The following is a 15,230-nucleotide window of genomic DNA, read 5'->3' as shown; positions in this document are numbered from 1 at the left end:
AAATGAGGGGTGGAATGATGATTTCATTTCCTAAGCAACATATTCAAGCATTTGATAGAGTTTCATGAGGCCTTGACCAATTCTGGTCTAACTAGGCAAAAAGTTGTCACATTGCATGATAGCTTTGCAAAATTGCAAAAGTTGTCATGACAACTTTTATTGCAAAAAGTGCATTTTCAAGCACTAGGTGGAATAAACACCTCAAAGTGGTAGGAATATGTGTTTTGGACCTATAAAAGGCCTCCCTCAATATTTGATATGGGTTGGATTGTACTTTGATGAATTTTTGGTTAATGAACCAGCATTTTTGTTGAGTTGTTTTACCATAGTCAAAATCTTTTGTTTCATTGTGGTACTTAATGGATTGAATTCCATACTATAACTTGTTTTCTAAATTGATAGATATAAGTACTTAATTTTCTAGTGTGATTAAGTAGGTTATTGTTTCCATTTCATTCACTTTTGTAAATATTTTCATTAATACACTATCATTGGCCTAAACTAGACAATTTTGGAAGATGGAATCATAACTCACCTTTACACCATGGAATTTATACAATCTCTTAAAAATTTTGAGATGACTCCTTGTACTATATGTGTGCAAGTGTGTGGGCCCTAGAAAGAAAGTTTGGAATTTTTATAGTGATGCCCTAAGCAAGCCAAGTAAACATGGTTAGCGATCACAGTAGTTGAAACAACATTTGGTGGGATTGAGCACATTGGTTGCTTCAATACAAGAAGATGGAGAGAAAGATATGAGTTTGGAGAAGTCCTATTCCGAAGGAGAAGTCTTGGTGACATGTTTTGTTAGGGATTTGAACAAACACTTGTGAATTATTTCAACATATTGGGAAACCCTTAATTTTAGGCTTAAAATCAACAACCCACTATACGGAAAGGTTGGGGAAGTGAGACTAGGAAAATATGAAAGGTATTCCAAAAGGGTAGCAAGAAATTAAAAAAAATTACCAACTTATTGAGACATTTTTTGAATTGTGAGCCAAAAAGTGTGTTTGGAGGCCTAATTCCTTATAGCCTTTTTAGGGCTAGTTTCAAGAAAATACTTGAAATCAATAAACAAGTGAATGTATTTTGGGTTGATAATTAGTGTCATAGAACCTATAATCTATAAATAAACATTCATATCCATTATTGGTTAATTATGTTCATCTTTGACCATTTGATGTGGGTGAGCCAAGGAGGCATCCATGAAGAATGTTAAGGAATGTGAGGATTTCATCATTGGTGTAGAAAAGTTGAAGAGTAGGAGGATTGGGAATAGAGCCCTTTAGAGGTTGGGTTAGTGAAAGAACCCTAATAGACTAGAGAAGTTTCCTAGAGAGAACTCTAGGAGTAAGTAGGGTTGAAGAGCAAGACTTGTCCTTACATCATTAGATCTAACATCAAAACTGTAATGTTAAAATGAAATTAAAACATGACATCCATGAAAACTTTCAACACATAACACAAATTCTTTGGTTACCTAGAAATACTTCAATGTGAAGGTAAAATTGGGGTGGGATGAAACCCACAAATCTTCACTATTGCAACAATAAAGTTAAACCTATTAGGGTTACAATATTGATCACAATAAATGATCTACCTAGTGAAGAGTTTTCCATATTAAAAGCATTTAATATTTTTAATTCTCACCCTATTAAAGGATTTCACTCTTACAATCAAATAAGGAATCTATTGGGAGATTCTAAATAGATCTTTTAGGATCTCTCCGTTAAGAGATTTTCCCTAACTCAATCTATTAAAAACTAATTCAATAACTAATCCATGGTTTTCTCTAAAATCTTATTTTATATCTCCTTTGTTCAATGTCTCACTTTGATCTGTTAATCAAATATATTCATTCTATCCTACACTTCTTAGATCACTCTGTCTGATCTCCTCTTAATCTTAGTCTTCCTTGCTCTATTTTATCCTTATTCACTCCTTGACTTGCACATTCACCCATTCATTACTGATCACTTTTTCACCATTCCTTGTTTGTTATAATCTAGGGTTAGAGCCCTCACTAAATAGATAATCTTAAAAATTTCTGGATCATAATCAACAGATCACAACTCATCTCTTTTTTCCATTTCTCTTCTAATTTTTAGATTGGTTGATCTACTTTCCTTGGGATCAATACCTTCTGTAAATATGTGTAAACTATATCTTAAGTGTCTCTAAAATCATTAAATATTTTATAGAATTCAGCCAACAATTATTTACATAGGTGTATGTGTGATAACAAAATCATATGACAAAACTAGTTTTCTTGACATCTAAATTTCTAACATTTGGTCATAACTAATATTCATGTTGGCACTCAACTTCTATACACTTGATCTATTATGTTCACTCAAAAAATGTTTTCTTACAATTTACTCAATCTCAACTATGCAAGCTTGGATTATATATGTACTCAATCTCAATTGGGGTGCTTGGAAATCTCTTACTTGCTTGGCAAAATAAATAATTCCTTGTGTTGTTGGCCTTTACTAAATAGCTCAGTCGTAATGATGACCATTTCAACTTGCCTAGTAATGTTGATATATGATTGAAAAGATCATTTGAGCTAAGAAGATTATTGTAAGAAGTGTTTTCAATCATTGTTTTGTCACTGATGTCAAATTTGCTATATGTTGGTAAGACAATTGCTTATATGTTTCAAGAACTATCACTTAGTTGATTAATGAAGAGGATTCGATCAAAAAGATGTAACAAAAGTACCCAGAGGAAAGTTTGAGTTATGATAATGTATTGAAGTGCAAGAATTAGTTAAGATAGTGATAACATAATGTCTTGATGATCTACTTGGGGTTACAAAATGCTTAGTTGCACTTAGAAAGCTTAGATGAAAAAGGTTGAACAAAGTTCATTTGCTAAGATTGACTAAGTTGATAAAAGGTGCCAAGTAAAGATAGTGCAAGCTGAGCAAAAAGTCAATTAGAGCTGAGTGAAAGCATTTTCTAGTAGATGCTGAGAAAATTAATAGGAGCTGAGCAAGTTAGTATATGTTGAGTGATTTTTAGTATGTGTCAAGTGCCAATAAAATCCAGTTGATGTTGAGTGATTTTACAATAGATGCCAAGTAACACAATATGTGTCGAGCATTAGTAAATTGATGATGTCAAGCTACTGCATTATGAAAAAGATCGAAGATTCAACAAATAAAAGCCAACAAGTTTGTTTTCTTGGAACTTGATAATAAGGAGGAAGATAAGATTGATGGGATGGAGGCACAGAGTCTTATGTAAACTATTTTCAAGGAAAATTCAAATTTATTCTAGGAGAATTTTCTAGAAAAGACAAGATATGGGGTAGATACATTGTATCCTACCTAATCCATTGAAAACCCTAATTTTTGAGATAGATATGATCAAGAAAAAGAGTACTAATTTCCTATATCTAGGGATGCCTGGTCATGAAGCAAACATTGAGAGAGAGGTTAGAAAGTTTTTTGATGCAAAACTCTGACAAGGAGGAGGAAGTAAGGTTTGCTTCATAAAGTGACCTAAGTGAAGAAGTATGCAATGAAAAACTAAGAAAGAAGGCTTAATGAAGATGAATGCTTGAAGAGTGAACAAGTTTTCAGAACTGCAAATATTGGAAGCCAAGCATAGTTGAGGATTGAATAGTGATCTATAATCTGTAAGTAAGGTTGTAAGTTGTATCAAATCAAACTCTATAGTTACCAATTGTATCAAATTAGGGTAAATCCTTTGGAGAAATGTTGACTTAACAGTCATTAAAAAATCATTTAATAGGGTGGCATTCCAAGTGAATGATCTAAAATCCTCTAACAAGGCTCACTTTTAACAGGGTGATTGAAATCCCTTAACTGGGTTACATTTAACAATGTGTGTTGTAACCTTTAACAGGGTTGGCCTTTAATAAGGCATCACTTCAAAAGAGTGAGAAAGGAGTAGAATGTTACTAGTGGTTTTTCCCCAATTGGGTTTCCATGTTAAATCATTGTGTCATGTGTACTGATGGATGTGTTGTGTTTTATTCTTTACATTTCTATATGATAATTTAACAATAACATATCAGTTTTGGTTAACTCATAATAATTCCATCATCTGGACCTTGAATAACTAATTCACCCACCCCCGCCCTCCCCCCCCACTCCCACCTCTCAATTATTCTAAAGAATTCCAACAATTGGTATTAGAGCGCAATTTCTTAAGAGGATTAGTTTCAAGGTACTAAGAGCATAAAGATGAAAATGTCAACGAGAGAGGTACCCAAGCTTAATAGAGATAACTTTAATGCATGGAAAAGTTTAATGAAGCTTCACCTTGGAGGACTTGGAGACTATGCACAAACTTGCATTACAATAGAACATGTTGATCTAGTAGGAGACTTAACTATTGAAGATTTGAAGAAAAATAAAGAGCGCAATTAGATGATGTTGGAGATTTCCTCTACCCTGAGCTATGTTAAGTTTGATGATATTAATGACCTCAAAAGTACAAAGCATATGTGGGATTCCCTAAACACCATCTATGGAGGAGACAAAAATGTTCAAAGAGCAAAGTCAGAGAGCCTCAATATGTTACTAGAATAAAAGAAGTTGTTAGTGCTATAAAAGGTGCAACTGGTAAAATAGATGATGAAACTGTGATGAGTAAAGTCTTGACAACATCGTTGCCTATATATTTCATTAGACTGTCTATAATTTAAGAGTTAAGATGCATGCTAGGAAATGATATAACCCTTGAAGGTATAGTAGGAAAACTCACTACATTTCAATTATCTAATTTTGACAACTATAGACTACAGAGTATTGAATCAGCTTTCAAAACCAAATTTTTACTGAAGGATTCTAAGGAGGTAAAGCCCAAGAAGAAGAAAATAAAGATAAAGTATGCATCTAGTGATAGAAGTATAGATGAGGAATACATTGACCAATTGGAAGCATCATTCGCAAGAAGATTTCATAAAGGAAAAGGTAAATTCAAAGGTAAGTTGCCTATCATTTGTTTTAATTCCAATGAAGTTGGTCATATTGTAAAAAGATGTACACAGAAGAAGAACTCTAGAGAAGGTAACATGTATATAAACAAAAGAGAAGATGATGGAAGAGACTATAGAGACAACGGCAAGAAGTCATGCTACATTGCTGATGAAAATAGATATGATAAAAATGATGATGAAGTGGTATATGTTGCAATTAACAATGAATTAGATGAGGATGAGGCTACTGCAGTTATGAATTGTTTGAAAAGGAATGACAAATGGATCATTGATAGTTGATAGGGGATGCTCACATCACATGACTGGAGACAAAAGTAAGTTCATTACCTTAACTTGTTATGATGGAAATACTATGAGATTTGGTAATGATGCACCATGTTCAATAAAAGGAAAAGAGTCTATTAAACTTACAGACAAGATATCATGTGACAATGCGTATTATGTTGAAGGATTGAATTATAATTTGTTAAGTGTGTCACAATTGAATAATTTAGGGTGCAAATTTGAGTTTGAAAACAATTCAACTAAGATATATGATACAAATGGAAATTTGATTGGAAAAGGTGATCAATCTAGGAGTAATCTATTCTATTTGGATATAGAAGATGCTACTTGTTGTATTGCAAAATTTGATGATGTATGGCTTTGGCACAAAAGATTATGTCATTTCAACTTTGATAATCTAATTAGTATAAGTAACATGAAAAGACTTAGAGGTTTTCCTGAGTTGAAGAAACTAGAAAACATAACGTGCAAACAATCTCAGCTAGGTAAGATGAAAAAGTCAATCTTTAAAAGTAAAGCTTATACCTCTAAGGAAATACTTGAAATTTTTCATACTAACTTGTGTTCACCTATTGAAGTGCAAAGCTACAAAAAAGATAGGTATGTAATGCTACTTGTTGATGATTACTCTAGAATGATGACTCTCATGTTTTCAAAATAGAAATCAAATGCTTTTGAAATGTTTAAATGGTACTTGGAAAGAGTTGAAAAAGAAATAGGTAAGACCTTGAAATGCTTGAGATCAAATACAGGAGGAGAATTAACTTCACATGAATTTGAAGTATTCTGCAATGATAGAGGAATTAAAAGACAGACATCAGCACCAAGGACTCCCCCACAAAATAGAATTTTTGAATGATGAAATAGATCTATAATGGACTATGCCAAAAAACTAATGATGGAGAAAAATGTTGCCATAAATTACTAGAGAAAACCTATAAGTACTATAGTATACACTTTGAACCGTGTGTAAGTAAAGAAAGGTACTCACTCAACACCTTTTGAATTATGGTATGGTCATCCACCTAATGTGAAATATTTTAAGGTATTTGGGAGCAAATGCTATATTCTCAAAGATGTTAGAAGTGGAAAGTTTGATGCAAAGAGTGAAGAAGGTATATTCCTTGGTTGTTCCACAAGAAGTAAAGCTTACAAGTGTTTAATTACTAACACTAACAAAATTGTGGAAAGTGCAAATGTGAATTTTGATGAGTTTACAAAAGCGCATGAAGCTAGATTTATAAAAGAACTAGAAGATTACAAGAAATTTGCATACTACTATGAAGGAATGCCTACTAAAAAAGATGTCACAAATCATGCAACAAATCAATAGCAAGTTTCAAAAACTGTTGAGTCACATCCTATGAATGTCAAGTTATATACAGATGCCAAGTTGCAAAATGAGGAGAATGCACAATCTGACTCTAAGATTAGCACACATGAAAGAGATGTTGAAATACCTAATAGATATGTACATAGCAATACTAAATTTGAGAGATAGAATGTAGCCATGATAATTGAGCCTATATTGTCCAAATATGTCAAAAGACACCATCCTATAGATCAAATCATTGGGGACAAAGATGCAAGGACAATGACAAGAAATAGATTGAGATGTGAATCATGCTTGTTGAGCATGAATGAACCTAAGATAGTAAAAGATGCATTGGAAGATGATGATTGGTACAAGGCTATGGAAGAAGAAATTCAGCAAATAGAAAAGAAAAAAACTTGGAGCCTAGTTCCTAGACCAGAGGACAAGAATGTGATTGGCACAAAATGGGTATTCAGGAACAAGCTATATGAGAATGGTAAAGTAATAAGAAATAAAGAAATACTATTTTTCAAAGGGTATACTCAAGACGAAGGAATTGAATATGGTGAAACATTTGCCCCTATTGCAAGAATGGAAGGAGTAAGAATTCTGCTTTCTTATGTTACTTATAAAGGTTTCAAAGTTTACTAGTTGTATGTCAAGTGTGCATTTTTAAATGGAATATTAGAAGAAGAGGTCTACATAGAATAGCAACAAGGATTTGTGGATAAGAACAATAAGAACATGGTATGTAAACTGCACAAAGCCCTATATGGATTGAAATAAGCACCAAGAGCATGGTATGAAAGACTTCATACTTATCTTATTAAGATTGGATTTGAAAGAAAAAATGATAACAAAAATTTGCACATTAAGAAAGATGAAGAAAAAGGTATACTATTATCTAAAATTTTCCTTGATGACATTATATTTGGAGGAAAAGATGCTTTGTGTAAAGATTTTGTAAATCAAATGAAGCAAGAGATTGAGATGTCAATGTTTGGTGAGATCAAATTCTTTGTGGGACTACAAGTATATCAAGTGAAGTATGGTGTATACATTACTCAGTCAAAATATGTCAAGGAAATTTTGAAGACATTTGGACTTGACGACTCAAAACCAATAAGTACACCTATGGTAACAACACTTAATCTATCAAAGAACGATGAATTAGTTGAGGTCAATCAAACATTGTATAGATCCATGATTAGAAAATTACAATATGTAGTACACAGTAGCCCTAATATTGCATTAGTTGTGGGAATAGTTTCTAGATTCTCTAATAACCTAAGAGAAAATCACCTGATGACAGTGAAAAGGATAATGAGATACTTGAAGGGAACAGAAGAATATGGCTTATACTATAAGAAGAATGAAAAGTTTGAATTGAAAGCCTACACTGATGCTATATGGGATAGAAATATTAATGATAGGAAGAGCACCAGTGGAGGAGCATTTTTCTTAGGTAAAAGACTTGTTAAATGGACAAGCAAGAAGCAAAGTTGTACTTCACAATCCACTACTAAAGTAGAGTATGTTGATGCTTCTATCAATTGTACAAACATTGTATGGAGCAAGAAGCTGCTAAAAGGAATGAAGGAAGAAATCATTGAACTAGTGACACTTTATTGTGATAATACAAGTGCTATAAATATATCAAAGAATCCTATTATGCATACAAAGACAAAGCACATTGCAATAAAGTATCATTATGTAATGGAATTGGTTCAAGACAAAGAGGTGAAGATGGAATATATCAACACAAAAGAGAAAAATTTTGATATCTTCACCAAAGCATTACCTAAGGATGCTTATGAGTATTTGAGAGGTAAATTAGGGGTGATACCCCTATCAAAGGCTATGTAAAATATAGAGGGAGTACCCTGCATCAAACAAGCTAACATGCATTTCATACAAACTGATGCAGAGGATTTTACTTTAGGAAGCTGCCTAAAGTAATCATAGAGCTGGAAATTCAAATTAGTCACAAGCAAGGTGACAGAGGGAGAAAATTAAAGAGCCTACAAAATCTTATATCTACATATACAAAAGATGCCAAGTGTTGAGTATATGTCTTTGGCATTGTTGTCAAAGAGGGAGAAAGTACAAGAAACTGATCAAGTGCATATTGATCAATACGAAGATGATCAAATTAAAAAATCAAGTCAAAGGGAGAGTAAAAGAGGAATGAGAAGTAAAGGTACATCATGATAAGATTAGAAGACTAGAAGCAAGAAAAAGGGAGAAATCAAGATAAATGACAAAAGAGGGAGATATTCTAACAAAAGTGAATTAGATAAGTGAGGATTTGTAGCCTACGAAGGAGTTTCTAATAGAGGCAGAAGTTTTGGTATTGCCTTACTATTTAACCTAGTTAGTTTGATGTTTGATTGGTTGATCAATTTGGTTTTCCATCAATGCCAAAGAGGGATATTATTGATATATGATTGAAAAGATCATTTGAGCTAAGAACATTATTGTAAGAAGTGTTTTCAGTCATTGTTTTTTCATTGATGTCAAACCTGCTATATGTTGGTAAGACAATTGCTTATATGTTTCAAGTACTATTACTTAGTTGATTAATGAAGAGGATTTGATCAATAAGATGTAACAAAAGTGCCTAGAGGAAAGGTTGAGTTATGATTATGTATTGAAGTGTAAGAATTAGTTAAGTCAGTGGTAACATAATGTCTTGATGATCTACTTGGGGTTACAAAATGGTTGGCTACACTTTAAAAGTTTAGATGAAAAAGGTTGAGAAAATTTCATTTGCTAAGCTTGACCAAGTTGATAAAAGGTGTCGAGTAAAGATAGTGCAAGCCAAAAACAAAGTTAGTTGGAGCTGAGTGAAGCACTTTCTAGTGGATGCCAATAAAACTAATAGGAGTTGAGCAAGTTAGTAGATGTCAAGTGATTTTTAGTATGTGTTGGGCACTAGTAAAATCTAGTTGATGCCAAGTGATTTTACAGTAGAGGCTGAGTAACACAGTATGTGCCAAGCATCAGAAAATTGATAATGTTGAGCTACTACATTATGAAAAAGATTAAAGATTTTCCAAATGAAAGCCAACAAGTTTGTTTTCTTGAAACTTGAGAATTAGGAATAAGATAAGATTGATGAGCTGGAGGCACAAAATCTTATGTAAATTGTTTTGGAGCTGAATTTAAATAGATTCTAGGAGAAGTTTCTAGAAAAGATAAGATATGGGGTAGATATATTGTATCCTACCTAATCCATTGAAAACCCTAATTTTTGAGATAGATATTGAGCAAGAAAAAGAGTTCTAATTCCCTATATCTAGGGATGCCTAGTCATGAAGCAAAGGTTGAGAAAGAGAGAGGTTAGAAAGTTTTTGGATGCAAAAAACTGACAAGGAGGAGGAAGAAGGGTTTGCTTCACCAAGTGACCTAAGTGAAGAAGTCAGCAATGACGAACTGAGCAAGAAGGCTTAATGAAGATGAATGCTTGAAGGGTGAACAAGTTGTCAGAACTGCAAAGATTGGAAGCCAAGTAGAGTTGAGGACTAAATAGTGATCTATAATCTACAAGTAAGGTTGTAAGTTGTATTAGATCAAACTCTATTGTTACTCTCTAACAATTGTATCAAATTAGGGTAAATCCTTTGGAGAAAGTTTGACTTAATAGTGATTGAAAAATCCTTTAACAAGGTGGCGTTCTGAGTGAATGACCTAAATTCCTCTAACAAGGCTCACTTTTAACATGGTGATTGAAATCCCTTAACTAGGTCACATTTAACAGTGTGTATTGTAACTTTTAATAGTGTTGGCCTTTAACAAGGCATTACTTCAGAAGAGTGAGAAAGGAGTAGCATGTTACTGGTGGTTTTTTCCAAATTGGGTTTCCACATTAAATCATTGTTTCATGTGTATTGATGGATGCGTTGTGTTTTATGCTTTACATTTCTATATTATAGTTTAATAGTAACATATTAGTTTTGGTTAACTGACAATGATTGCATGCATTGTTAAGAAAGTTAAATGGGTTCACTGAACTATAAAAGTTTTATTTGGACATCTGGACCTTGAATAACTAATTCAACCCCCCCCCCCCCCCCCCCTCTCAATTATTCTAAAGAATTCAAACAAGTAAATGACTAAGTGTTTGGACACTAATAAGCAACTTAGGCGAAGAGATCAACAATATCCCCCTTTAACATTAGTGGAAAAAAGACTTTGTGATGAATTATCATTCCATACAATAATACTCCCTTGAGACTAGAATTTGGATCTACAATCTAGATATGCTAATGTTGTTCCATCTGATAAATCTATCTCTAATTTTTGTGAGATTTCTTTAGTATATTACCCCCCTTGATACGCTATACCTATTTTCCCCCTTGTTTTTGTCACTTATGGGTTGGGGTTTTTTGCAGCTGTCTTATACTTATAAAAAACCTTTTGATGACTTGCCAAAAATTTTGCAAAGACTTTATTTCATTGCTCCTTTACTTTTTCTTTAACTTGAATTTGAATTTCTAGGTCAAAAACTAGATCCATAAATTGTTCAATACATGATAAATGTGTGTCTTTCTTCAATATATTATGTGTTACATATGTTGGTTCCTGATTTAACAAAATTTAAACTACCTTTTATGATGTCAGAAAACCTAGAAATTAGCTAGAAACCATTATAGGCATTCTACAAATCAAAATTAATGGGCCAACTAACAAGACATCAGAGTCTTCTCCACTTTGAACTCTATCAAGATCTAGGTGGGTTTACCTCAAGAATTCAATTTTATTCACCTTTACATCAAGATTCTAAACATGAACTCCATTAACAATATATTATTGATCCTTCTTTCTTCTAATTCAATGGTCATAAAGAGATGATAACTAGCTATTTCATCTAACCCTAGACACCATGAATCAAGTACAAGTTGACATTTCAAACTTGGATAATAGCATTGTAAATTATTGATTGATTATAATATTTTTGCATTGTGTAAAATATTCCATTTATTTTAACTCACAAGGATAGCCAATGCCTTATCCATTGGGCTATAACTTACAAAGGCAATACACCTACCTCTAGATCTTATCTCAACACTTTGTGCAAAGATTTATCTATATTCATTTCCAAATCTCATACTTATCATATATTTACTTAAAACCATGGTGTTCTTTCAACTTGTATTAAGAATATACGTAATCCATTAGATCATTAGCAAAAGAAAATTGAAATATAATTCAAAATGAATAACAACTGAAATTTAATTAACTTTGCTATCAAAAATTTAGAGAACAAAACTAAGAAAAGGAAAGAGACAAGATTTTGGAATGAAATCAACTCTCAATATTTGTATTAATTTCTTTGAATTGTATACAACTCAATGATCATTTCTATCATAACAATAACACAATAGACCAGAAACTGTAACTTTTGTATTCAATTTTGGAATTTATTTTTAGTATATATGGACTGACTCCAACTTTACATAAACTCACAAAAAATAAACTAAAACATGAACCATCCTCTAGCCTTGGAAACTCACTTATATAGTGTGAGCTACAACAAGCTTCAGGCCTAGAGGGAAAGGACAACTATCCTTAGAACAAAAAGATTTATAACAAGAAAAAAAACTATCACTATAAAAAAGATGTATGAGAAGATACATAAATTGGTGGTTGTTTTCCTTTTATAACATAATGGCTTCTTTATTGGTTGTCTTATGATGGGGCTAGCTCTATTGTATTAGTTTCTTGTGAATCCACTACACTCGATGATTGGTCTTGTTCTATCTATTCTTCTCTAGGATATGAGACCACTTGGCTTTCATGTGTTGCATTAGGCTCTGATATCTTAATATTTATTACAATTGGCTACTCTTCTACCAAATCATCAGTTTGGCCGGCCATGTCTACCATTGTAATTTGTTGCTCTTTTTCTTTGTCTTCTATTTGAATTACTTTGTCAAATAGCTTAATTCTTTTTGTAGCAACTTCTTTGTCCATACTTTCCTCTTCAACTACCATTTGTAATAACTCAGTTGCTAAAGAATAATTTTCCATCCAATTGTCAAAAAGTTTGTCATCTGGCTAGTTGAAGCTCAATATTTCTTTCTGCCTTTTCAAGATATATTTTCCTAGTTTCTTTATTTCAACAAAATCTTTCTTAAAAGAATTTAAAAATATTTTTACGTGTACAACTTCCTTAGTAGTCCTTGCAAACAAAATGTAGTTCTCTTTATTTACTACTTTATTTAGCCTAATACTCATTAATTCCTTCAACTCATTGGCCCATTCTTCTTTATATTTTATTTTACCTATGCCTTTGAGTGCATGGGGAAAGAGATCAAAAATTTTGCTAAGGTATCTAGAGAAACAAAGATTTATTCTTCTCTAGAGCATGTCCCTCCTATGATCAAAATTCAATAGATCATTGACCCGGTCAAAGGTCTTTTCTAACTGATCATCAGATTGATCAATAACCGAGCAACATAGGATTGTGATGGCATCATCCCCACTAATCCATTTTCTCAAAATTGGTCTCAAGATGGCTTCATTATTGTTCAACTCATTCCATGTCTCTACCAAATTTAACCATTCTAAGTAGAAAAGGGGCTAGCCTAACCTATCCACTAGATACAAAATTGTGTATTTGATCATGTCGTCAAAGTTGGATACCTAGTTCAAGATGCAATGACCAGATCTTAGCCTTCTCCTCATTTAGCTCATCAACCATATAAAGTTATGGTTGCTAGGGAGTGCTTGGAATTTTCACAATTAGAATAGTATTAAAAGGTTGTACATAGGGATTACCAACTATGATTTTGAGTTCTCTAGATTGTTTGCCTACCTTACCTTTTCCAAATTTTTACATGTTTGCAATTTTATTTTCTAATTGCTAGATTTTTCTACCCCTTTCATCATAGGCTTCTAGTACCTTCACAAACTTCTCATTTAACTCTAAAAACTTTTTCTTATCCTTAGCAGCAACCATGACCCCAAAATCTACTACTTCCTTATTCATCAAGGCAACCTTTTCACTATCCACTTCCTCTACTTTGTAGAACATGAGACTTCCTGCATGCTCAGAATCTAAAACTTCCTAAATGTTGGCCTTGTCTTTCTTTTGGATGGACCACATGACTAAATATTTATGGTCATCACTATACTTAACCTCTTTATGGGTTTGTATCACTTCATCCTTAGTCCTAAACTTGGTCTCTTTCTCTTTCCTCACTACATCAAAGATCATTGCATTAGCAATGTCCCATTTTGGTAGTATCAAAACTCTCAAATCCTTTAATAATTGTCTTCCCCCTACAAGGTTTATTTGGTTGAATTCCTCCATGAGGTTAGCCTTAACCTCCTCTTAATTCTCAGAGCCATGCCTAGTAGGTTTCTCTATCTTTATTTGTTTACATTTGGCTTCAAAATTATCTTAGATTGTTCCTCCATAGAAATTGGATGAATGCCCTAGATTTAAAAAAACTTCATCCTCCAAAAAATTCCTTGTTACTTGCTCCACAAAAGGATCAATTTCTTTCCCTCTAAAGTCCTCTATAGTGAGGGCTAGTAATGGCATGGAAGGCTCTGTAGGTGCTCATTCTTCTACCTCTAATTTAGTTATCACAACATCCCCATGACCTTCTATTTGCCTCAATTACTCCATCAAGGAGTCTTCATCATCCATGCAGATGGGGGTTTGTGAAGAAGGGTGCTCTTCAACTCTTGAAGAAGATCCATGTTCTAGTTTTTGCTTCTTCGCAGTAGGTGTTGTAGGAGGACTCTCTAAGAGTTTTCTCTTAAAGAGGGGCATAGGTTGTACATTTATATTTCTTGCCACCACATATCCAGCTTTCTTCTACAATGTATATTGTCTCAAGTTTATAATGTCTTTGCTTGCCAATATTTTTTGTATTACAATAGCCTAATCCATATATGCTTGAACCAAAATGGCTTTCTTCTTATTTAGGGTTTGCATGAAGTGTAGTGCCTGCCCCTGGTTCACATTTTGTTATCATTGTTGAACTCTTTTAGAACTAGTTTTATGTTATTGGTTAGCAGCATTCTTTTGAGATTATCAGATATTGTGCTATGGATTCAGTTTATTATGTGATAAGATTACTTAGACTCTACACTTCATGTATGTATGATGATTATTTTTAGTGTTCACAATTATTGATGATGATTATAACATTGCTTTCAATTATTAATGATGATTAGTAAGATGATTTATTATCATATGTGTTTTCTTATGGATACTTATCCCATACTTGCATGTGTATGGTGTGTGTGTTTGCCTTTCATGTTTGCTTTTGTATGGCATGTCTGATGTGGTTAAGGAAGGGAGTCATAGTCACCTGCTAGTCGAGATCTACACGATGCACCACTTCCTACCATTGTCTGTTTAGTTTAGTATATATTATGTTTGTACAAGCATGATTTTTATGCAGGTTGCAAGTACCAGGTATCGACTTTGCTGAATTGCTAGGATGAGCGTACCCTATCACATTATCTCAATGATAAGAGAGGGGAGATAAATTTTCAAATCCAAATTCCAACCCTTTGAGCCATTTGTCCTAATTGAAAAATTAGGACAAGTATCTGAGTTGAATACCCACTGAATGTGTCAGATGACATATTTCATGATTTTTAACCCTTTAGATTTATTTTGTATGATTTG

This window comes from Cupressus sempervirens, chromosome 11 (assembly GCF_028749045.1).
Source record: "Cupressus sempervirens isolate cs-2001-9-10 chromosome 11, ASM2874904v1, whole genome shotgun sequence".
NCBI lineage: Eukaryota > Viridiplantae > Streptophyta > Pinopsida > Cupressales > Cupressaceae > Cupressus > Cupressus sempervirens.
Note: the sequence above shows the minus strand (reverse complement) of the source record.